The sequence below is a fragment of the Choloepus didactylus genome, chromosome 9 (genome assembly GCF_015220235.1).
Source record: "Choloepus didactylus isolate mChoDid1 chromosome 9, mChoDid1.pri, whole genome shotgun sequence".
Lineage (NCBI taxonomy): Eukaryota > Metazoa > Chordata > Mammalia > Pilosa > Megalonychidae > Choloepus > Choloepus didactylus.
The window spans coordinates 111,297,671-111,322,619 of record NC_051315.1 but is presented as its reverse complement, the minus strand read 5'-3'; the positions used below and the strand labels follow the sequence as shown (position 1 = coordinate 111,322,619).

General features: G+C 39.7%; 1 protein-coding gene and 1 pseudogene across 6 annotated transcripts in view; both read left to right on the top strand.

Moving 5' to 3' along the window:
• USP37 (ubiquitin specific peptidase 37) overlaps window positions 1-24,949 on the top strand; it is a 159,207-nt gene that overhangs the window by 81,838 nt on the left and 52,420 nt on the right. The gene's annotated exons all lie outside the window — the stretch shown is intronic.
• LOC119544514 lies at window positions 24,354-24,675 on the top strand (annotated as a pseudogene).

Genomic DNA, 24,949 nt, shown 5'->3' with positions numbered 1-24,949 from the left:
CCCTTCCAAATAAATTTGGTAACTAGCTTTTCCAAGTCTCCAAAGTAGGTTGTTGGAGTTTTGATTGGAATTGCATTGAAAATGTAGATCAGCTTGGGTAGGATTGACATCTTAATGATGTTTAGCCTTCCTGTCCGTAAACATGGAATATCTTTCCATCTCTTTAGGTCCCCTTTTTTTTTCCTTAAAGTAAAGTTATGTAATTTTCTGTGTAGAGGTCTTTTACATCCTTGGTTAAGTTTATTCCTAGATATTTGATTTTATTAGTTGCTATTGTGAATGGGATCTTTTTCTTGACTGTCTCTTCAGTTAGGTCATTTCTAGTGTATAGGGACATTACTGACTTATGTGCATTAATCTTGTTTCCTGTCACCTAGCTGAATTTGTTCGTTAGCTCAAGTAGCTGTGTCGTCAATTTCTCAGGATTTTCCACATATGAGATCATATCATCTGCAAATCATGACAGATTTATTTCCTTTCCAGTTTGGATGCCTTTTATTTCTTTGTCTTGCAGGATTGTTCTGACTAGAAGTTCTAGCACAATGTTGGATAATAGTGTTGACAGCAGGCATCCTTGTCTCGTTCCTGATCTTAGAGGGAAGGCTTTCAGTCTCTCACCATTGAGTACTATGCTGGCTGTGGATTTTTCATATATGCCCTTTATCATATTGAGGAAATTTCCTTCAGTTCCTACCTTCTGAAGTGTTTTTATCAAAAAAGGGTGTGCTGAATTTTGTCAAATGCTTCAGCATATATTGAGTTGACCATTTGATTTTTCCCAAGTGTTCTGTTACACTGATTGATTTTTTTATGTTGAACCCCACTTTGCATGCCCCCCAATTGATCATCATATACAATTTTTTTAATCTGTCTTTGGATTCGATTTCTAAGTATTTTGTTGAGAATTTTTACATCTATATACGTTAGGGAGATTGGCTTGTAGTTTTCCTTTCTTGTAGCATGTTCATCTGGTTTGGGTATTAGAGTGATGTTGACTTCATAAAATGAGTTAGGTAGTGTTCCGTTTTCTTCAGTTTTTTAAAAGTGTTTGAGTAGGAATGGGGTCAGTTCTTTTTGGAAAGTTTGGTAAAATTCCCCTGTGAATCCATGTGGCATTGGGCTTTTATTTGTAGGAAGCTTTTTGATGACTGATTGGACCTCTTTACCTGTGCTTGGTTTGTTGACATCTTCTGTTTCCTCTCTGGTCAGTCTAGGTTGTTCATGTGTTTCCAGGAAATTATTCATTTCCTCTCAATTGTCTAGTTTGTTGGTGTACAGTTGTTCGTAGTATCCTCATGATTTTTTTTTTTTAAATTCAGTTTTATTGAAATATATTCACAAACCATACAGTCATCCATGGTATACAATCAACTGTTCACAGTATGATCATATAGTTATGCGTTCATCACCACAATCTATTTCTGAACATTTTCCTTACATCAGAAAGAATCAGAATAAGAATAAAAAATAAAAGTGAAAAGAGAATACCCAAACCATCCCCCCATCCCACCCTATTTGTCATTTAGTTTTTACTCCCATTTTTCTACTGATTTTTTTTCAATTTTTTAACTTTGTTTATCAAAAAATTAAAAACAAACAGGCAAACAACAACCAAAAAGCCCCACAACATTTTAAACAAAGCAATGGATTAAGGAAAACAAATAACCTAAAATAACTACTTTGCTTCCAATATGTTCCTACCATACCCCAAGAAAATTAATAAACCATGTCCAAACAGAGGAGTAAGAAAAACAAATAATCTAAAATAACTACATTGCTTCCAACATGTTCCTACCATACCCCAAGAAAATTAACAACCCCTAAGAAAACAAAGGAATAAGAGAAAAAAAAAACCTAAAATAATTCTGTTGCTTCCAACATGATCTTACTATATCCAAGAAAGTTTACAAACCATAATCATTCCTGAGCATTCCCATAACATTGAGATTACCCTCCATAGTTTATCTGTTCTTATTAGATTATCATTCCCCCTCCACTAATTGGTATCTCTAGGTCCCCTACATTCTACAGTATAAAACATTGTACATTTTTCACAGAATTCGCATTAGTGGTAACATACAATATCTCTCTTTTTGTGCCTGGCTTATTTTGCTCAGCATTATGTCTTTTTTTTTTTTTTTTTTTAATCTTCATTTTATTGAGATGTATACATATACCACGCAGTCATACAAAACAAATCGTACTTTCGATTGTTCACAGTACCATTACATAGTGGTACATTCATCACCCAAATCAATCCCTGACACCTTCATTAGCACACACACAAGAATAACAAGAATAATAATTAGAGTGAAAAAGAGCAATTGAAGTAAAAAAGAACACTGGGTACCTTTGTCTGTTTGTTTCCTTCCCCTATTTTTCTACTCATCCATCCATAAACTAGACAAAGTGGAGTGTGGTCCTTATGGCTTTCCCAATCCCCTTGTCACCCCTCATAAGCTACATTTTTATACAACTGTCTTTGAGATTCATGGGTTCTGGGTTGTAGTTTGATAGTTTCAGGTGTCCACCACCAGATACCCCAATTCTTTAGAACCTAAAAAGGGTTGTCTAAAGTGTGCGTAAGAGTGCCCACCAGACTGACCTCTCGGCTCCTTTTGGATTCTCTCTGCCACTGAAGCTTATTTCATTTCCTTTCACATCCCCCTTTTGGTCAAGAAGATGTTCTCGGTCCCACGATGCCAGGTCTACATTCCTCCCCGGGAGTCATATTCCACGTTGCCAGGGAGATTCACTCCCCTGGGTGTCTGATCCCACGTAGGGGGGAGGGCAGTGATTTCACCTTTCAAGTTGGCTTAGCTAGAGAGACAGGGCCACATCTGAGCAACAAAGAGGCATTCGGGAGGAGGCTCCTAGGCACAACCATAGGGAGGCCTAGCCTCTCCTGTGCAGCAACCGTCTTCCCAAGGGTAAAACCTGTGATAGAGGGCTCAACCCATCAAACCACCAGTCCCCTATGTCTGTGGTCATGTTAGCAACCATGGAGGTGGGGTAGGCGAATACCCCTGCATTCTCCACAGGCTCCTCAAGGGGGCACTGCATCTTTTTTTTTCCTTGTTTTTTTTTTTTTTTTTTTTAACTTTCCCTTCTTTTTTAAATCAACTGTATGAAAAAAAAGTTAAAAAGAAAACAAACATACAATAAACGAACATTTCAAAGAGACCATAACAAGGGAGTAAGAAAAAGACAACTAACCTAAGATAACTGCTTAACTTCCAACCTGTTCCTACTTTACCCCAAGAAAGTTACCTAATATAGCAACATTTCTGTGAACTTGCTCTTACTATATCTGTCAGAAATTAACAGACCATAGTCATTCCTGGGCATCCCCAGAACGTTAAATAGCTTATCTGTTCTTCTTGGATTATTGTTCCCCCTTCCTTAATTGCTCTCTATTGCTACTTCCCCTACATTCTACATTGTAAGCCATTTGTTTTACATTTTTCAAAGTTCACATTAGTGGTAGCATATAATATTTCTCTTTTTGTGCCTGGCTTATTTCGCTTAGCATTGTGTCTTCAAGGTTCATCCATGTTGACATATGTTTCACGAGATCGTTCCTTCTTACTGCCGCGTAGTATTCCATCGTGTGTATATACCACATTTTATTTATCCACTCATCTGTTGAAGGACATTTGGGTTGTTTCCATCTTTTGGCAATTGTGAACAATGCTGCTATGAACATTGGCGTGCAGATATCTGTTCGTGTCACTGCTTTCCGATCTTCCGGGTATATACCGAGAAGTGCAATCGCTGGATCGAATGGTAACTCTATATCTAGTTTTCTAAGGAACTGCCAGACTGACTTCCACAGTGGCTGAACCATTATACAGTCCCACCAACAATGAATAAGAGTTCCAATTTCTCCACATCCCCTCCAGCATTTGTAGTTTCCTGTTTGTTTAATGGCAGCCATTCTAATCGGTGTTAGATGGTATCTCATTGTGGTCTTAATTTGCATCTCTCTAATAGCTAGTGAAGCTGAACATTTTTTCATGTGTTTCTTGGCCATTTGTATTTCCTCTTCAGAGAACTGTCTTTTCATATCTTTTGCCCATTTTATAATTCGGCCGACTGTACTATTGTCATTGAGTTGTAGGATTTCTTTATATATGCAAGATATCAGTCTTTTGTCAGATACATGGTTTCCAAAAATTTTGTCCCATTGAGTTGGCTGCCTCTTTACCTTTTTGAGAAATTCCTTTGAGGTGCAGAAACTTCTAAGCTTGAGGAGTTCCCATTTATCTATTTTCTCTTTTGTTGCTTGTGCTTTGGATGTAAAGTCTAGGAAGTGGCCGCCTAATACAAGGTCTTGAAGATGTTTTCCTACATTATCTTCTAGGAGTTTTATGGTACTTTCTTTTATATTGAGATCTTTGGTCCATTTTGAGTTAATTTTTGTGTAGGGGGTGAGGTAGGGGTCCTCTTTCATTCTTTTGGATATGGATATCCAACTCTCCCAGCCCCATTTGTTGAAAAGACCATTATGACTCAGTTCAGTGACTTTGGGGGCCTTATCAAAGATCAGTCGGCCATAGATCTGAGGGTCTATCTCCAAATTCTCAATTCGATTCCATTGATCTATATGTCTATCTTTGTGCCAGTACCATGCTGTTTTGGCAACTGTGGCTTTATAATAAGCTTCAAAGTCAGGGAGTGTAAGTCCTCCCACTTCGTTTTTCTTTTTTGGAGTGTCTTTAGCAATTCGAGGCATCTTCCCTTTCCAAATAAATTTGATAACTAGCTTTTCCAAGTCTGCAAAGTAGGTTGTTGGAATTTTGATTGGGATTGCATTGAATCTGTAGATGAGTTTGGGTAGAATTGACATCTTAATGACATTTAGTCTTCCTATCCCTGAACATGGAATATTTTTCCATGTTTTAAGGTCCCCTTCTATTTCTTTTAGTAGAGTTATGTAGTTTTCTTTGTATAGGTCTTTTACATCTTTGGTTAAGTTTATTCCTAGGTACTTGATTTTTTTAGTTGCTATTGAAAATGGTATCTTTTTCTTGAGTGTCTCTTCAGTTTGTTCATTTCTAGCATATAGAAACATTACTGACTTATGTGCATTAACCTTGTATCCCGCTACTTTGCTAAATTTGTTTATTAGCTCTAGTAGCTGTATCGTCGATTTCTCAGGGTTTTCTAGATATAAGATCATATCATCTGCAAACAATGACAGTTTTACTTCTTCTTTTCCAATTTGGATGCCTTTTATTTCTTTGTCTTGCCGGATTGCCCTGGCTAGCACTTCCAGCACAATGTTGAATAACAGTGGTGATAGCGGGCATCCTTCTCTTGTTCCTGATCTTAGAGGGAAGGCTTTCAGTCTCTCACCATTGAGTACTATGCTGGCTGTGGGTTTTTCATATATGCTCTTTATCATGTTGAGGAAGTTTCCTTCAATTCCTACCTTTTGAAGTGTTTTTATCAAAAAGGGATGTTGGATTTTGTCAAATGCTTTTTCAGCATCTATTGAGATGATCAATTGATTTTTCCTTTTGACTTGTTAATGTGTTGTAATACATTGATTGATTTTCTTGTGTTGAACCATCCTTGCATGCCTGGAATGAACCCCACTTGGTCATGGTGTATGATTTTTTTAATGTGTCTTTGGATTCGATTTGCAAGTATTTTGTTGAGGATTTTTGCATCTATATTCATTAGGGAGATTGGCCGGTAGTTTTCCTTTTTTGTAACATCTTTGCCTGGTTTTGGTATTAGATTGATGTTAGCTTCATAAAATGAGTTAGGTAGTGTTCCATTTTCTTCAATGTTTTGAAAGAGTTTGAGTAAGATTGGTGTCAGTTCTTACTGGAAAGTTTGGTAGAATTCCCCTGTGAAGCCATCTGGCCCTGGGCATTTATTTGTGGGAAGATTTTTGATGACTGATTGGATCTCTTTGCTTGTGATGGGTTGGTTGAGGTCTTCTATTTCTTCTCTGGTCAGTCTAGGTTGTTCATATGTTTCCAGGAAATTGTCCATTTCCTCTGCATTATCCAGTTTGTTGCCATACAGTTGTTCATAGTATCCTCTTATAATTTTTTTAATTTCTTCAGGATCTGCAGTTATGTCACGTTTTTCATTCATTATTTTGTTTATATGGGTCTTCTGTCTTTTTGATTTTGTCAGTCTAGCTAGGGGCTTGTCAATCTTGTTGATCTTCTCAAAGAACCAACTTTTGGTGATATTTATCCTCTCTATTGTTTTTTTGTTCTCTATGTCATTTATTTCTGCTTTAATCCTTGTTATTTCTTTTCTTGTACTTGGTTTAGGATTGGTTTGCTGTTCATTTTCTAGCTTCTTCAGTTGATCCATTAGTTCTTTGATTTTGGCTCTTCCTTTTTAATATATGCGTTTAGTGCTATAAGTTTCCCCCTTAGCACTGCTTTTGCTGCATCCCATAGGTTTTGGTATGTTGGGTTCTCATTTTCATTCGTCTCTATATATTTAGCAATTTCTCTTGCTATTTCTTCTTTAACCCACTGATTGTTTAGGAGTGTGTTGTTTAACCTCCAGGTATTTGTGAATTTTCTAAGTCTCTGATGGTTATTGACTTCTAATTGTATTCCATTGTGGTCAGAGAATGTGCTTTGAATGATTTCAATCTTTTTAAATTTATTGAGGCTTGTTTTATGTCCCAGCATATGATCTATTCTGGAGAAAGTTCTGCGAGCACTAGAAAAGTATGTGTATCCTGGTGGTTTGGGATGTAATGTCCTATATATGTCTGTTAAATCTAATTCATTTATCAGATTGTTTAGGTTTTCAATTTCCTTATTGGTCTTCTGTCTGGTTGATCTATCTATAGGAGAAAGTGATGTGTTGAAGTCTCCCACAATTATTGTGGAAACATCAATTGCTTCCTTTAGTTTTGCCAGTGTTTCTCTCTTGTATTTTGTGGCACCTTGGTTGAGTGCATAGACATTTACGATTGTTATTTCTTCTTGCTGAATTGCCCCTTTTATTAGTATGTAGTGGCCTTCTTTGTCTCTCAAAACATCCCTGCATTTGAAGTCTATTTTATCTGAATTAATATTGCTACACCTGCTTTCTTTTGGCTGTAGCTTGCATGAAATATTTTTTTCCATCCTTTCACTTTCAGTTTCTTTGTGTCCCTGTGTCTAAGATGAGTCTCTTGTATGCAACATATTGATGGTTCATTTTTTTTGATCCATTCTGCGAATCTATATCTTTTAATTGGGGAGTTTAATCCATTTACATTCAACGTTATAACCGTGAAGGCATTTCTTGAATCAGCCATCTTATCCTTTGGTTTATGTTTGTCATATTTTTCCCCTCTGTCTATTAATATCCTTTATTGTACCCATACCGAATCTCTTTAGTACTGAACCTTTCTCCAAGTCTCTCTGTCCTTTCTTTGTTTCTCTGTCTGTAGGGCTCCCTTGAGTATCTCCAGTAGGGCAGGTCTCTTGTTAGCAAATTCTCTCAGCATTTGTTTGTCTGTGAAAAATTTAAGCTCTCCCTCAAATTTGAAGGAGAGCTTTGCTGGATAAAGTATTCTTGGCTGGAAATTTTTCTCACTCAGAATTTTAAATATATCGTGCCACTGCCTTCTTGCCTCCATGGTGGCTGCTGAGTAGTCACTACTTAGTCTTATGCTGTTTCCTTTGTATGTGGTGAATTGCTTTTCTCTTGCTGCTTTCAGAACTTGCTCCTTCTCTTCTGTGTTTGATAGTGTGATCAGTATATGTCTCGGAGTGGGTTTATTTGGATTTATTCTATTTGGAGTTCGCTGAGCATTTATGATTTGTGTATTTATGTTGTTTAGAAGATTTGGGAAGTTTTCCCCAACAATTTCTTTGAATACTCTTCCTAGACCTTTACCCTTTTCTTCCCCTTCTGGGACACCAATGAGTCTTATATTTGGACGTTTCATATTATCTATCATATCCCTGAGGTCCATTTCGATTTTTTCTATTTTTTCCCCCATTCTTTCTTTTATGCTTTCATTTTCCATTCTGTCATCTTCCAGGTCACTTATTCGTTGTTCGACTTCCTCTAGTCTTGTACTGTGAGTGTCCAGAATCTTTTTAATTTGGTCAACAGTTTCTTTAATTTCCATAAGATCATCCATTTTTTTATTTAGTCTTGCAATGTCTTCTTTATGCTCTTCTAGGGTCTTCTTGATTTCCTTTATCTCCCGTACTATGGTCTCATTGTTCATCTTTAGTTCTTTGAGTAGCTGCTCTAGGTGCTGTGTCTCTTCTGGTCTTTTGATTTGGGTGCTTGGGCTTGGGTTATCCATATCGTCTGGTTTTTTCATATGCTTTATAATTTTCTGTTGTTTTTGGCCTCGTGGCATTTGCTGAACTTGATAGGGTTCTTTTAGGATTTGTAGACCAATTGAAGTCCTTATCTCTAATTTGTCAGATCTACAGCTTCGTGGAGTACACTTTCTCTAACTAACCAGCAGGTGGCGTCCACGAGCCACCTGTTCTCCACAAGCCAGTTCTCCCCTGCTTAGCCTTTTTGGTGAGTGGGGGAGTGAGTCTTGTGGGGTCCAATTGGTGTACCAAGCTTGCGTGTGTAGTTGGTGTTCCCTGCCCTGTATATGGGGCGTGTTTCTGGGCAGTCAGGGAGTGGGGGGTGGCTCTAACAATCAAATCTCCCTGGTGATCCTAGAGTTTTAAAGCTACTGCAATAGTCTAATCCTTCAGTTCAGTCCTGCCACAGTTTGTCTCTGCCACTGACCCACAAGTCCTTGGTATTGGCGCATGGCTCCTGAGACTTGCAAGTGGGCCCCTCTTCCAGGCCGTGCACCCCGGGTCCTCTGTTGAGGGATGACTGTGCTATGTCACAGGTGAGTGCCGTCCCCCCAGGGCAGTTCTGGGCTGCTGGGCTGTGTAGGGAGGCTCCCAGTCTGCTGAAATGATGGCTGAATGGGGCTTTGTTAATTCACACTGCTCTACCTTCCCAACTCTGGGACAATCAGCTGAGGTTGCAGGGAAGGCTAATGTCCACGCCCAGTTTTGTGGTGTGTGCCTGTTATTTGAAGCACTTCCGTCACACTGGGTTGTCTGGGGCAGTTCTGGGCTATGGGGCTGGCGATGGGCAGGAGTGTTTCCTGTCCACCAGGATGATGGCTGTGAGCGGACACCCCCCTTTTCTTGGGAAGTTGTGGTGTTTAGTGAATTTTCTCAGCCACTGGATTATTGCGTTTTGTCTCAGAGTCCTCCTAGTTCTTCTCTTGACTTGACCTGCCCAAATAGCAAGTCTTTGAAGCTTTCTGTATTGGGCTTCTTAGAGTAATTGTTTTAGAAAAAGAAAAAAGGATTAAAAAAAACAAAAACAAAAAAAAAAAAAACGGGCCCTCCTCAGAGATCTAATGGGTTATTGAAATGGTAAGAGACAAAGCAACCAGGGCCATTAAGGAAAGGTCCACAGGGCAGAGAGATCAGCTTTTCTTCGGGATTTGCATATGCGCCTCAGGGCCCTTCCCCTTTCTATGTTCACCAGAACTCCAAAAATCCTCCGCTTTTATTTTCGAGTTTTTCGTGTTGTTTTTTTCTATGCCTGTGTCCTCTCTGCTGGGCTTGCTGCTCTCAGATTCTCTGGTGTCTGTTCTCAGTCTATCTATGGTTGGAGTTTGGATCAGTAGAATGAATTTCCGATAAGGGCTGCCACTGCAGTTCTCCCTTCTCCTTCCCGGAGCTGACAGCCCCTCCTCCCCCGGGACTGAGCCTGGCAGGGAGGGGCGCTGGTCCCCTGGCCACAAAAACTTACAGATTTCGCTGATCTGAGCAGTTCCACGTTTTCATGAGTGTTGTATGAAGTATGCCCAAAGTCAGATTGCTCTGTGGTGTCCAGTCCACGCAGTTCCTGGCTTTCTACCTACTTTCCTGGAGGAGTAACTAAAACATACAGCTCACCAGTCTGCCATCTTGCCAAGGTCCCCTCATGATTTTTTTAATCACTTTGGGGTCTGCAGTAATGTCCCTCGTCTCATTTATAATTTTGTTTGGGTCTTCTCTCTTTTTGACTTTGTCAGTCTAGCTAAGGATTTGTCAATCTTGTTGATCTTCTCAGAGAACAAACATTTGTTTTTGTTTATTCTCCCTATTGTTTTTTTTTTGCTGTTGTTGTTCTCCATATCATTTATTTCTGTTTTAATCCTTGCTATGTCTTTTCTTCTACTTGCATTAGGATTAGTTTGCTGATCATTCTCTAGCTTCTTCAATTGTTCTGTTAGTTCTTTGATTTTAGCTCTTTCTTCCTTTTTAATATATGCATTTAGAGTGATAAATTTCCCTCTCAAAACCATAAGTTTTCTTGTGTTGTGTTCTCATTTTCATTTGCCTCTAGATATTTAGCAGTTTCTCTTGGCAATTTCTTCTTTGACCCAATGATTTTTTACAAGTTTGTTTTTTAACCTCCAGATATTTGTTAATGTTCTAGATCTTTGATAGTTATTGATTTCTAGTTACATTCCATTGTGGTCAGAAAATGTGCTTTGAATAATTTCAGTCTTTTTAAATTTATCGAGGCTTGTTTTATGCCCCAGTATATGATCTATTCTGGAGAAAGTTCCATGAGCACTAGAGAAGAATGTATATCCTGGTAATTTGAAATGTAATGCTAATTAGATGTTAAGTCTAATTCATTTACCACATTGTTTAGGTTCTCAGTTTCCTTATTGGTCCCCTGTCTGGTTGTTCTATCTGTAGGAAAGAGTGGTATATTTAAGTCTCCCGTGATTATGGTGGAAATATCTGTTGCTTCCTTCAGTTTTGCCAATGTTTGTCTCATGTACTTTTGAGAACCTTGATTGGGTGCATAAACATTTATGATTTCTAATTCTTCTTGGTGAATTGTCCCTTTTATTAGTATATAGTGTCCTTCTTTGTCTCTTATGATCTCCTTGCGTTTCAAGTCTATTGTATCTGAAATTAGTATTGCTACCCCTAATTTCTTTTGGCTGTAGCTTGCGTGGAATATTTTTTCTGTCCTATCACTTTCAATCTCTTTGTGTCACTGGGTCTAAGATAAGTCTCTGTTAAACAGCATGTTGATGGTCCATCTTTTTAAATCCATTCTGCCAATCAATATATTTTAATTGGGGAATTTAATCCATTCACATTCAAAGTTATTACTGTGAAGACAGTTCTTGAATCAGCTATCTTATCCTTTGGTTTTTAGTTGTCCGATCTATTTTTTCCCTCTCTATTTCCTTTAAGTTACCCTTACTAATTCTCTTGAGTTCTGTGCCCTTCTCCAGGCTTCTCTCTCTTATTTTTTTTTTCAAAGCTGGTAGAGCTCCCTTTAGTATTTCTTGTAAGGCAAGCATCTTGTTAACAAATTCTCTCACATTTGTTTGTGTGTGAAAATTCTAAGCTTTCCCTCAGTTTTGAAGGAGAGCTTTTCTGGGTAAAGAATTCTTGCCTGGCAGGTTTTCTTTTTCGAATCTTAAATATATTATACCACTGCCTTCTCGCTTCCATGGTGCCCACTGAGTAGTCGGTACTTAGTCTTAGTTGTTTCCCTTGTATGTGGTGAATTGCTTCTCTCTTGCTACTTTCAGGATTTTCTCCTTTTCAGCATTTGACCGTCTGATAAGTATATGTCTCAGAGTGGGTTTATTTGGATTTATTCTATTTGGAGTTCATTGGTCATCCTTGATTTGCATATGTATGTCATTTAGAAGGGTTGGGAACTTTTCCACAACTATATCTTGAAACACTTTTCCTAGTCCTTTAACTTTTTTCCTTCTGGGACACCAATGATTCTTATATTTGTGTGCTTCATGTTGTCCATCATTTCCCTGAGATCCATTTCAAGTTTTTCAATTTTTTCACCCTTTGTTCTTTTGTGTTCGCATTCTATTGACTGTACTGTACTTCACTTATCCTTTCTTCTGCCTCTTCAAATTGAGTTGCGTGTGCCTCTAGTATAGTTTTAGTTTGATCAACAGTATCCTTTATTTCCATAGGATCTCTGATTTTTTAATTTACTCTTTCAAATTCTTCTTTATGCTTTTATAGTGTCTTCTTGATGTCCTTTATGTCTTGAGCCATCTTGTTGAAGTTGTTCTGGAGATTTGTGTGTACTTCTTTAATTAATTGCTCCAAACTTTGTGTCTCTTCCAGCTTTTTAATTTGTTTGGCTTGTCCATACCGTCATTCTTCTGGTGCTTTATTATTTTCTTTTGTCTTCAGGCCATTTTCGTATCTTAGTAAGATTATTTTTGGGAATACAGGATCATGTGACATTTATGTATAATTTGACAGAGCTACAGCTTGCTTGAGTGCACTTTCCCTGCCCTTCCAGCAGGTGAAACTAGTGAGCTGCCTCTTATTCTCAAGCCAACCTTCCCTGAACTTCTGTGTGCTGGGCCGTGTTCAAAACAGGTGCGGAGCCAATCAGTGCACCCGTTCTCCAGGTGCACTGGGGAATCCCTGCCCTGGGGGTATGATGTGGACACTGTGCAGTCTGGCAGGGAATCTGCTCAAAGGCACCCTCCAGTCAAACATGCCCTGCTCCCTCCCTGCCATGCGCTCATGAACCTCTGGGGTGTGGAAGGGACTCCTGGTCCTTCCATGTGGCGCCCTCTCCTCTTCCCACTTCTTGCCCACGCACCCCCTCTACTTCTGTGTGGGGAGAGTGAATGCAGTCAATAGTTGGCTGCCTCCTGGGTTCCCCCGTGGTAGCTCGTGGCCTTGTGGCTGTGGAGGATTATCCCCCAGTTCATTGTTAAGATGGGTTTACTAGAGTGGAGAGCCGCCACTCACTCCCTTGCCTGGCACCCATCTCAACACTGCTAGCCCTGGTAGGCAGTCCTGGCCAAACAAACTCACCCTGTCCCTCAAGGCGCAGTGTTTCCACTTTTCCATCCACGTCCTTACCACATACTGTTGGAGTCCTTCTGTGGCCACTCACACCACTAAACCACAGTCCTAGGCATCCTCCGACCCTTCTCTAGTTTCCTTCACAGAGGAGAAGCCCACTCTACCTCACCTACTCTGCCATCTTCTGACTGTATGTATGATTTTTATTGTCTTATTATCTTTTTCTTTGTTGATTCTTCCTTCTGCGTGTTCAGATTTGCTGTTGTATGCCTCTAGTATATTTTTAATCCCTATGATTGTGCCTTTCATCCCTATAATTTATGTTTCTGTTTGTATTTTCAAATTCTTGTTTATGCTCACCCAGTGTCTTCTTATATTCTTTATTTCTTCATACATATTTTCCTTCATCTCCTTGAATTGATTTAGGAGATTTGTTTGAACTTCTTTGATTATTTGATCCAAATTTTGTGTTTCCTGTGAAGTTTTAATTTGTTCCCTCAAATGAGCCTAATCTTTCTGTTTTTTAGTATTGTTTATAATTTTTTGCTGGTTTATAGGTATAAACTCAATTATCTTAATGAATTAACTCCCAAAAGTCAGTTTCTCTCTATTTTCTAGGGTTTTATTGTTGATTAGCTTTGTGTTTATGCTCTTCCTTTATGCTTGGTTCAACTTATTCTAGACCTTTAGAATGACCCATATTTAAGTGAGCAGGTTTTCTTGGCTCTTCTTCATCTGATTTGCCCTGCATATGTGATACAATTTTTAAGATTACTCTTTTTGTGTAATTATTTCATCTCCAAGAGAAAGTTTCCTTTCCTCTGTTCCTTCCCTCGGAATCTTGATCTGTTCTTTTTGTTTTTGTGCAGAATTTTCTCCCCAGGTCCTATGATTTATTTAAATTCTCTCCCTCGTTCAGTGCCCTGTTTCCTTACTCTTTTCATTTCTGGGAACCTCCTGTCCATAAAGCAGTTCTGTTTAACCACAACCACCCCCTTTTTTTTTTCTCTTCGAGGCTTTTCTGCCTCCAGTTTCTTCCCCAGTAGGATATCCCACACCAGGCAGCCAGATAGGGTCAATCCAGAAAAGTCCATTTTGCATTTAGGTGGTCCATTCAACAGAAACTGGATTGAATGTGTGCAGCACCTTCTAGGCATAGTTTTACTGTGGTCTTCCTCTCCCCCTTTTTTCCCCTATTGGTGCCTTTTTCTATACAGGATTCCTCAGCAGCTTGTGTTCCTCCCTTGGTCTCTATGTACTTGGGACCCTGTGCCTGGGTTTGAGTCCGGTTCTATCGCTGCTGTCCCTGGTGGGAGGTGAGAGGGATCCTGGCCACTGCCTCTGAGCAACTCCCCACATTGTGCAGGACTGAGGGAGAGGGAGTGGCCCATATGTGTGGGACAGAAGTTTCCTACCTGATATTTTCCTTCTTCTTCTATTCGGCATTTGTGTAGTCCTTCTCCAGTCTCCACTGTCCTCCAGAGTTCTAAGCAAATGAGAATTGTCCTTTTATTCGCTTAGTCTTTGGGGAGGATTTTTCAGAGGATTTTTCAGGGGATGTCTTATGTTGCCATGTTCATGATATCCTTTACCCTTCCTTTTAATGCAAGCCAGAGAAAAGCAAAATTTTCACATTTTGTTATTTCATTGAATTGGGGTGGTGCCAACAGAATTTATTTCGATTTGAAACTTTCAGTTACCTCTGATGGAAGTGGCCACTGGTAACCCACCACCTCCCTCAGTCATGCCTGGGCTGGTGGATGGTGGACTCTGGCAATATAGGAAGGAAGAAAGCTGTATCAAAGCAGTGACTGCCACATCGTGCCAACAGTGTCAGTCAGTAACTTCAGTTTGCTGCCCAGATATTCGGTGCACAGTTGGGGTGTGTACACTGGTGTAGGAAGTTGGTGTGGATCACAGGATGTAGTCATACCAGTCAGCCAGGATGGGTGGTGACATAAGAAAGTGGCCAAGTCTTGGGGTAACAAGGTTCTGTGGACCATCAGCAGTAGTAAACTCAGCTCCTTGAAGGCCTTGCCTTAGTGGCTTTATTTGCAATTTCCTTTAAGACTGTTTTCTAAATGTAAAATAGTTTCTGGCTGAGGGACGTTTCCATACACCTTATCCTTTGAATTGTAATTTTGCATGATCAATTTCTGTCCAGTTGGCGGTCGGTTAATTTGGCCAGTATGCCAAATGTACTTATTTTTTAAAGCTGCTATAATTTAAATTGATGGTTTTCAGTAATCATAAGGCAGTTTGGTACATTAATTATTCTCCATTTGAAGAACTTAAAATATCTAATACTAAGTACCTACTGTTCCCCTCTAAACCTTTTTGTGCAGTCTTCCCTATCTCAGTAATGACATTTCTATACTTAGAGTTTATAAGCCCAAAACTATTGTATATTGCATAACTCTGCTCTTTATCTCACACTTGCTCATCAGTCAGCAAATCCTTTGAACTCTACCTTCAAAATACATCCAGAATTTGTATAAGCAGAACCACTGCCAGCCTGGTCTGAAAGGGACAGAGAAGGGACAAATTGAAGGAAGAATTACTTCAAGGTCAGAACTGTGGAAGCAAAGGTCTGGACGAGAAAGATCTCAGGTCAAGAGAGCAGGCCAACCCCTGTTCTTGGTAGTGGCAAGCCTCATGCCTTTTTGTTCAGGGAGAATGCTGCCATCCTAATACTTGGAGATGGTGAGGCCTATGCCCCGGCGTTCATGGAGAGCCTGGCCACCACTCAGTGCTCAGAGATAGTGGGACATTTGCCCTGTCATTCACGGAAAGCTTGGCCACCATTGCAGTTCTCAGAAGGGGTGGGCTTACGCCCCAGTGTTTGGGAAGAACATGGCCGCTGCACAACAGTTTGGAAGGGCTGGAGCTGCCATCATAGGAGCTGCCAATCTTAGGAGCTGGGGAGAAAATTCTGTGCAAAAACAAAAAGAACAGATCAAGATTCCAAGGGAAGGAAGAGAGGAAAAGAAACTTCCTCCTGGAGATGAAATAATTACACAAAAAGAGTAGTCTTAAAAATTGTATCACAGGGGCAGGGCAAGATGGTGGACTGGTGAGCTGTATGTTTCAGTTACTCCTCCAGAAAAGTAGGTAGAAAGCCAGGAACTGCGTGGACTGGACACCAGAGAGCAATTTGACTTTGGGCATACTTCATAAAACACTCATGAACATCTTGAACTGCTGAGCTCAGCGAAATCTGTAAGTTTTTGTGGCCAGGGGACCCGCACCCCTCCCTGCCAGGCTCAGTCCCGGGGGAGGAGGGGCTGTCAGCTCCGGGAAGGAGAAGGGAGAACTGCAGTGGCAGCCCTTATTGGAAACTCATTCTGCTGATCCAAACTCCAGCCATTGATATACTGAGACCAGACACCAGAGAATTTGAGAGCAGCCAGCCCAGCAGAGAGGAGACAGGCATAGAAAAAAGCAGCACGAAAAACTCCAAATAAAAGCGGAGGCTTTTTGGAGTTCTGGTGAACATAGAAAGGGGAAGGGCAGAGCTCAGGCCCTGAGGCTCATATGCAAAACCCGAAGAAAAGCTGATCTCTCTGCCCTGTGGACCTTTCCTTAATGGCCCTAATTGCTTTGCCTCTTAGCATTTCAATAACCCATTAGATATGTGAGGAGGGCCCCCTTTGTTTTTTTTTTAATCCTTTTTCTTTTCCTGAAACAATTACTCTAAGAAGCCCAGTAGAGAAAGCTTCAAAGACTTGCAATTTGGGCAGGTCAAGACAAGAGCAGAACTAAGAGAGCTCTGAGACAAAAGGCAATAATCCACTCGCTGAGAAAATTCACTAAACACCACAACTTCCCAAGAAAAGGGGGGTGTCCGCTCACAGCCATCATCCTGGTGGACAGGAAACACTCCTGCCCGTCGCCAGCCCCGTAGCCCAGAGCTGCCCCAGACAACCCAGTGTGACGGAAGTGCTTCAGATAACAGGCACACACCACAAAACTGGGCATGGACATTAGCCTTCCCTGCAACCTCAGCTGATTGTCCCAGAGTTGGGAAGGTGGAGCAGTGTGAACTAACAAAGCCCCATTCAGCCATCATTTCAGCAGACTGGGAGCCTCCCTACACAGCCCAGCAGCCCAGAACCGCCCTGGGGGGACGGCACTCACCTGTGACATAGCACAGTCATCCCTCAACAGAGGACCAGGTGGTGCAAGGCCTGGAAGAGGGACCCACTCACAAGTCTCAGGAGCCTGGAAGAGGGACCCACTCGCAAGTCTCAGGAGCCATACGCCAAAACCAAGGACTTGTGGGTTAGTGGCAGAGACAAACTGGCAGGACTGAACTAAGGATTAGACTATTGCAGCAGCTTTAAAACTCCAGGATCACCAGGGAGATTTGATTGTTAGAGCCACCCCCCTCCCTGACTGCCCAGAAACACGCTCCATATACAGGGCGGACAACACCAACTACACACGCAAGCTTGGTGCACCAGTTGGACCCCACAAGACTCACTCCCCCACTCACCACAAAGGGAAAGCAGGGGAGAACTGGCTTGTGGAGAACAGGTGGCTCGTGGACGCCACCTGCTGGTTAGATAGAGAAAGTGTACTCCACGAAGCTATGGATTTGATAAATTAGAGATAACGACTTCAATTGGTCTACAAATCCTAAAAGAACCCTATCAAGTTCAGCAAATGCCAAGAGGCCAAAAACAACAGAAAATTATAAAGCATATGGAGAAAACAGGGATATGGATAACCCAAGCCCAAGCACCCAAATCAAAAGACCAGAAGAGACACAGCACCTAGAGCAGCTACTCAAAGAACTAAAGATGAACAAGGAGACCATAGTACGGGATACAAAGGATATCAAGAAGACCCTAGAAGAGCATAAAGAAGACATTGCAAGACTAAATAAAAAAATAGATGATCTTATGGAAATTAAAGAAACTGTTGACCAAATTAAAAAGATTCTGGACACTTATAGTACAAGACTAGAGGAAGTTGAACAACGAATCAGTGACCTGGAAGATGACAGAATGGAAAATGAAAGCATAAAAGAAAGAATAGGGAAAAAAATGGAAAAAATCGAAACGGACCTCAGGGATAAGATAGATAATATAAAACATCCGAATATAAGACTCATTGGTGTTCCAGAAGGGGAAAAAAAGGGTAAAGGTCTAGGAAGAGTATTCAAAGAAATTGTTGGGGAAAACTTCCTAAATCTTCTAAACAACATAAATGCACATCATAAATCCCCAGCGAACTCCAAATAGAATAAATCCAAATAAACCCACTCCGAGACATATTCTGATCACACTGTCAAATACAGAAGAGAAGGAGCAAGTTCTGAAAGCAGCAAGAGAAAAGCAATTCACCACATACAAAGGAAACAGCATAAGACTAAATAGTGACTACTCAGCAGCCACCATGGAGGCGAGAAGGCAGTGGCACGATATATTTAAAATTCTGAATGAGAAAAATTTCCAACCAACAATACTTTATCCAGCAAAACTCTCCTTCAAATTTGAGGGAGAGCTTAAATTTTTCACAGATAAACAAATGCTGAGAGAATTTGCTAACAAGAGACCTGCCCTACTGGAGATACTAAAGGGAGCCCTACAGACAGAGAAACAAAGAAAGGACAGAGAGACTTGGAGAAAGGTTCAGTACTAAAGAGATTTGGTATGGGTACAATAAAGGATATTAATAGAGAGAGGGGAAAAATATATCTGACAAACATGAACCAAAGGATAAGATGGCTGATTCAAGAAATGCCTTCACGGTTATAACGTTGAATATAAATGGATTAATCTCCCCAATTAAAAGATATAGGTTCGCAGAATGGATCAAAAAAAATGAACCATCAATATGTTGCATACAAGAGACTCATCTCAGACACAGGGACACAAAGAAATTGAAAGTGAAAGGATGGAAAAAAATATTTCATGCAAGCTACAGCCAAAAGAAAGCAGGTGTAGCAATACTAATCTCAGATGAAATAGTCTTTAAATGCAGGGATGTTTTCAGAGACAAAAAAGGCCACTACATACTAATAAAAGGGGCAATTCAACAAGAAGAAATAACAATCATAAATGTCTATGCACCCAATCAAGGTGCCACAAAATACGTGAGAGAAACACTGGTGAAACTAAAGGAAGCAATTGATGTTTCCACAATAATTGTGGGAGACTTCAACACATCACTCTCTCCTATAGATAGATCAACCAGACAGAAGACCAATAAGGAAATTGAAAACCTAAACAATCTGATAAATGAATTAGATTTAACAGACATATATAGAACATTACATCCCAAACCACCAGGATACACATACTTTTCTAGTGCTCGCAGAACTTTCTCCAGAATAGATCATATGCTGGGACATAAAACAAGGCTCAATAAATTTTAAAAAATTGAAATTATTCAAAGCACATTCTCTGACCACAATGGAATACAATTAGAAGTCAATAACCATCAGAGACTTAGAAAATTCACAAATACCTGGAGGTTAAACAACACACTCCTAAACAATCAGTGGGTTAAAGAAGAAATAGCAAGAGAAATTGCTAAATATATAGAGGCAAATGAAAATGAGAACACAACATACCAAAACCTATGGGATGCAGCAAAAGCAGTACTGAGGGGGAAATTTATAGCACTAAACGCATATATTAAAAAGAAAGAAAGAACCAAAATCAAAGAACTAATGGATCAACTGAATAAGCTAGAAAATGAGCAGCAAACCAATCCTAAACCAAGTAGAAGAAAAGAAATAAGAAGGATTAAAGCAGAAATAAATGACATAGAGAACAAAAAAACAGTACAGAGGATAAATATCACCAAAAGTTGGTTCTTTGAGAAGATCAACAAGATTCACAAGCCCCTAGCTAGACTGACAAAATCAAAAAGAGAGAAGACCCATATAAACAAAATAATGAATGAAAAAGGTGACATAACTGCAGATCCTGAAGAAATTAAAAAAATTATAAGAGAATACTATGAGCAACTGTATGGCAACAAACTGGATAATGTAGAGGAAATGGACAATTTCCTGGAAACATATGAACAACCTAGACTGCCCAGAGGAGAAATAGAAGACCTCAATCAACCCATCACAAGCAAAGAGATCCAATGAGTCATCAAAAATCTTCTCACAAATAAATGCCCAGGGCCAGATGGCTTCACAGGGGAATTCTACCAAACTTTCCAGAAAGAACTGACACCAATCTTACTCAAACTCTTTCAAAACATTGAAGAAAATGGAACACTACCTAACTCATTTTATGAAGCTAACATCAATCTAATACCAAAACCAGGCAAAGATGCTACAAAAAAGGAAAACTACCGGCCAATCTCCCTAATGAATATAGATGCAAAAATCCTCAACAAAATACTTGCAAATCGAATCCAAAGACACATTAAAAAATCATACACCATGACCAAGTGGGGTTCATTCCAGGCATGCAAGGTTGGTTCAACATAAGAAAATCAATCAATGTATTACAACACATTAACAATTCGAAAGGGAAAAATCAAATGATCATCTCAATAGATGCTGAAAAAGCATTTGACAAAATCCAACATCCGTTTTTGATAAAAACACTTCAAAAGGTAGGAATTGAAGGAAACTTCCTCAACATGATAAAGAGCATATATGAAAAACCCACAGCCAGCATAGTACTCAATGGTGAGAGACTGAAAGCCTTCCCTCTAAGATCAGGAACAAGACAAGGATGCCCGCTGTCACCACTGTTATTCAACATTGTGCTGGAAGTGCTAGCCAGGGCAATCCGGCGAGACAAAGAAATAAAAGGCATCCCAATTGGAAAAGAAGAAGTAAAACTGTCATTGTTTGCAGATGTTATGATCTTATATCTGGAAAATCCCGAGAAATCGACGATACAGCTACTAGAGCTAATAAACAAATTTAGCAAAGTAGCGGGATACAAGGTTAATGCACATAAGTCAGTAATGTTTCTATATGCTAGAAATGAACAAACTGAAGAGACACTCAAGAAAAAGGTACCATTTTCAATAGCAACTAAAAAAATCAAGTACCTAGGAATAAACTTAACCAAAGATGTAAAAGACCTATGCAAAGAAAACTACATAACTCTACTAAAAGAAATAGAAGGGGACCTTAAAAGATGGAAAAATATTCCATGTTCATGGATAGGAAGACTAAATGTCATTAAGATGTCAATTCTACCCAAACTCATCTACAGATTCAATGCAATCCCAATCAAAATTCCAACAACCTACTTTGCAGACTTGGAAAAGCTAGTTATCAAATTTATTTGGAAAGGGAAGATGCCTCGAATTGCTAAAGACACTCTAAAAAAAGAAAAACGAAGTGGGAGGACTTACACTCCCTGACTTTGAAGCTTATTGTAAAGCCACAGTTGTCAAAACAGCATGGTACTGGCACAAAGATAGACATATAGATCAATGGAATCAAATTGAGAATTCAGAGATAGACCCTCAGATCTATGGCCGACTGATCTTTGATAAGGCCCCCAAAGTCACTGAACTGAGTCATAATGGTCTTTTCAACAAATGGGGCTGGGAGAGTTGGATATCCATATCCAAAAGAATGAAAGAGGATCCCTACCTCACACCCTACACAAAAATTAACTCAAAATAGATGAAGGATCTCAATATAAAAGAAAGTACTGTAAAACTCCCAGAAGATAATGTAGGAAAACATCTTCAAGACCTTGTATTAGGCGGCCACTTCCTAGACTTTACAGCCAAAGCACAAGCAACAAAAGAAAAAATAGATAAATGGGAATTCCTCAAGCTTAGAAGTTTCTGCACCTCAAAGGAATTTCTCAACAAGGTAAAGAGGCAGCCAACTCAATGGGAAAAAATTTCTGGAAACCATGTATCTGACAAAAGACTGATATCTTGCATATATAAAGAAATCGTACAACTCAATGACAATAGTACAGACAGCCCAATTATAAAATGGGCAAAAGATATGAAAAGACAGTTCTCTGAAGAGGAAATACAGATGGCCAAGAAACACATGAAAAAGTGTTCAGCTTCACTAGCTATTAGAGAGATGCAAATTAAGACCACAATGAGATACCATCTAACACCGATTAGAGTGGCTGCCATTAAACAAACAGGAAACTACAAATGCTGGAGGGGAGGTGGAGAAATTGGGACTCTTATTCATTGTTGGTGGGACTGTATAATGGTTCAGCCACTCTGGAAGTCAGTCTGGTAGCTCCTTAGAAAACTAGATATAGAGTTACCATTCGATCCAGCGATTGCACTGCTCGGTATATACCAGGAAGTTCGGAAAGCAGTGACACGAACAGATATCTGCACACCAATGTTCATGGCAGCATTATTCACAATTGCTAAGAGATGGAAACAACCCAAATGTCCTTCAACAGATGAGTGGATAAATAAAATGTGGTATATACACACGATGGAATACTACACGGCAGTAAGAAGGAACGATTTCGTGAAACGTATGACAACATGGATGAACCTTGAAGACATAATGCTGAGCGAAATAAGCCAGGCAGAAAAAGAGAAATATTATATGCTACCACTAATGTGAACTTTGAAAAATGTAAAACAAATGGTTTATAATGTAGAATGTAGGGGAACTAGCAATAGAGAGCAATTAAGGAAGGGGGAACAATAATCCAAGAACAGATAAGCTATTTAACGTTCTGGGGATGCCCAGGAATGACTATGGTCTGTTAATTTCTGATGGATATTGTAGGAACAAGTTCACAGAAATGTTGCTATATTAGGTAACTTTCTTGGGGTAAAGTAGGAACAGGTTGGAAGTAATGCAGTTATCTTAGGTTAGTTGTCTTTTTCTTACTCCCTTGTTATGGTCTCTTTGAAATGTTCTTTTATTGTACGTTTTTTTTTTGTTTTTTATTTTTTTATTTTTTTTCATACAGTTGATTTAAAAAACAAAAAAAAAGTTAAAAAAAAACAAGGAAAGAAATATGTACTGCCCCCTTGAGGAGCCTGTGGAGAATGCAGGGGTATTGACCTACTGCACCTCGATGGTTGTTAACATGACCACAGACATAGGGGACTGGTGGTTTGATGGGTTGAGCCCTCTACCATAGGTTTTACCCTTGGGAAGACGGTTGCTGCAAAGGAGAGGCTAGGCCTCCCTATAATTGTGCCTAAGAGCCTCCTCCCGAATGCCTCTTTGTTGCTCAGATGTGGCCCTCTCTCTCTAGCTAAGCCAACTTGAAAGGTGACATCACTGTCCTCCCCCCTACGTGGGATCAGACACCCAGGGGAGTGAATCTCCCTGGCAACATGGAATATGACTCCCGGGGAGGAATGTAGACCTGGCATCGTGGGACCGAGAACATCTTCTTGACCAAAAGGGGGATGTGAAAGGAAATGAAATAAGCTTCAGTGGCAGAGAGATTCCAAAACGAGCCGAGAGGTCACTCTGGTGGGCACTCTTACGCACAATTTAGACAACCCTTTTTAGGTTCTAAAGAATTGGGGTAGCTAGTGGTGGATACCTGAAACTATCAAACTACAACCCAGAACTCATGAATCTTGAAGACAATTGTATAAAGATGTAGCTTATGAGGGGTGACAATGGGATTGGGAAAGCCATAAGGACCACACTCCACTTTGTCTAGTTTATGGATGGATGAGTAGAAAAATAGGGGAAGGAAAGAAACAAACAAACAAACAGACAAAGGTACCCAGTGTTCTTTTTTACTTCAATTGGTCTTTTTCACTTTAATTATTATTCTTGTTATGTTTGTGTGTGTGCTAATGAAGGTGTCAGGGATTGACTTAGGTGATGAATGTACAACTATGTAATGGTACTGTGAACAATCGAATGTATGATTTATTTTGTATGACTGCGTGGTATGTAAATATATCTCAATAAAATGAAGATTAAAAAAAAAAAATTGTATCACATACCCAGGGCAAATCTCTTGGAGGACAAAGCATCCCGCAGATGCCTCTCGGATCTTCAGATCATTACTAATGGAGTTTGCCCTGTGGCTTTTGGACTTTGGGGCTTTTTGAGATTTGTGACCCCTGCTTTCCTTCCAATTTCTCCCTTCTGGATGGGAATGTAGCCTATTCCTTCACTGTATATCAGAAGCAGATAACTTGTTTTCTAGGTTTCAGAGGTCCATCAGACAGTGGAATTTTGCCCCAGGCATGACCATACCCATAATAGATTTTAATGAGACTTTGTACTTAGCATTGTTACTGAAATGACTTAAGACTTTTGGAATGTTGTGATGGAGTGAATATATTTTGCATGTGGGAAGAACATGTCTTTTTGTTGTCTAGAGGACAGACTGTTGGAGATTGACTCATGTACCCTACAAAAGGCATGTTCAGCCCCCAATCTCTGGTCCTGTGGGTATGAACCCATTTGTAAATAGGATCTTTGTAGATGTTCTTAGTTACGGTTTGCACAAACTGAACGAGTGTGGGCCTTAATCTAATATGGCTAAAGTCCTTAAAAGCAAAGGAAAGTCTTGTCCAAGCGCCCCGGCCTCAGGCGTCTTCTTCTGAATCCCCTCCCCTCTCCCGGCACCTCAAGCAGCAGATCATTAATCCAAGGTTTTGTATCTGAGGCCCAAAAGTTTTTTACCCAAGATGATGAATGCCAACATGGATGCTATTGATGCTGAAAATCAGGTGGAACTGGAGGAAAAAAACACAACTTATTAATCCAGTGTTGGAACTCCAACACGCACTTGAAGATCTCTCGGCAAGAGTAGATACAGTTAAGGAAGAAAATCTGAAGCTAAAATCAGAAAGCCAAGTTCTTGGACAATATATAGAAAACTTCATGTCAGCTTCTAGTGTTTTTCTAACAACTGACACAAAAAGCAAAAGAAAGTAAGGGATTGATTTCTGTTCTGTTTTATGGAATTGCTGCTGATTTTTTTTTTTCTTTAAAATGTGAGTAGATTCCAAAAGTTACAGTACCTTTGTGGCTTCATTCAGTATTTATGAAGATAATGGCGGATCTAGGCAAAAATTAAGAGCTCTACATTTTGAGTGAAGTATGCCAGAAACAAAGGCAAACACTATAATGCCTCACTGATATGAACTAACTACAATATGTAAACTCAGAATTGAATATATAAAAATATATATTTGGGCCCCCCCTGAGG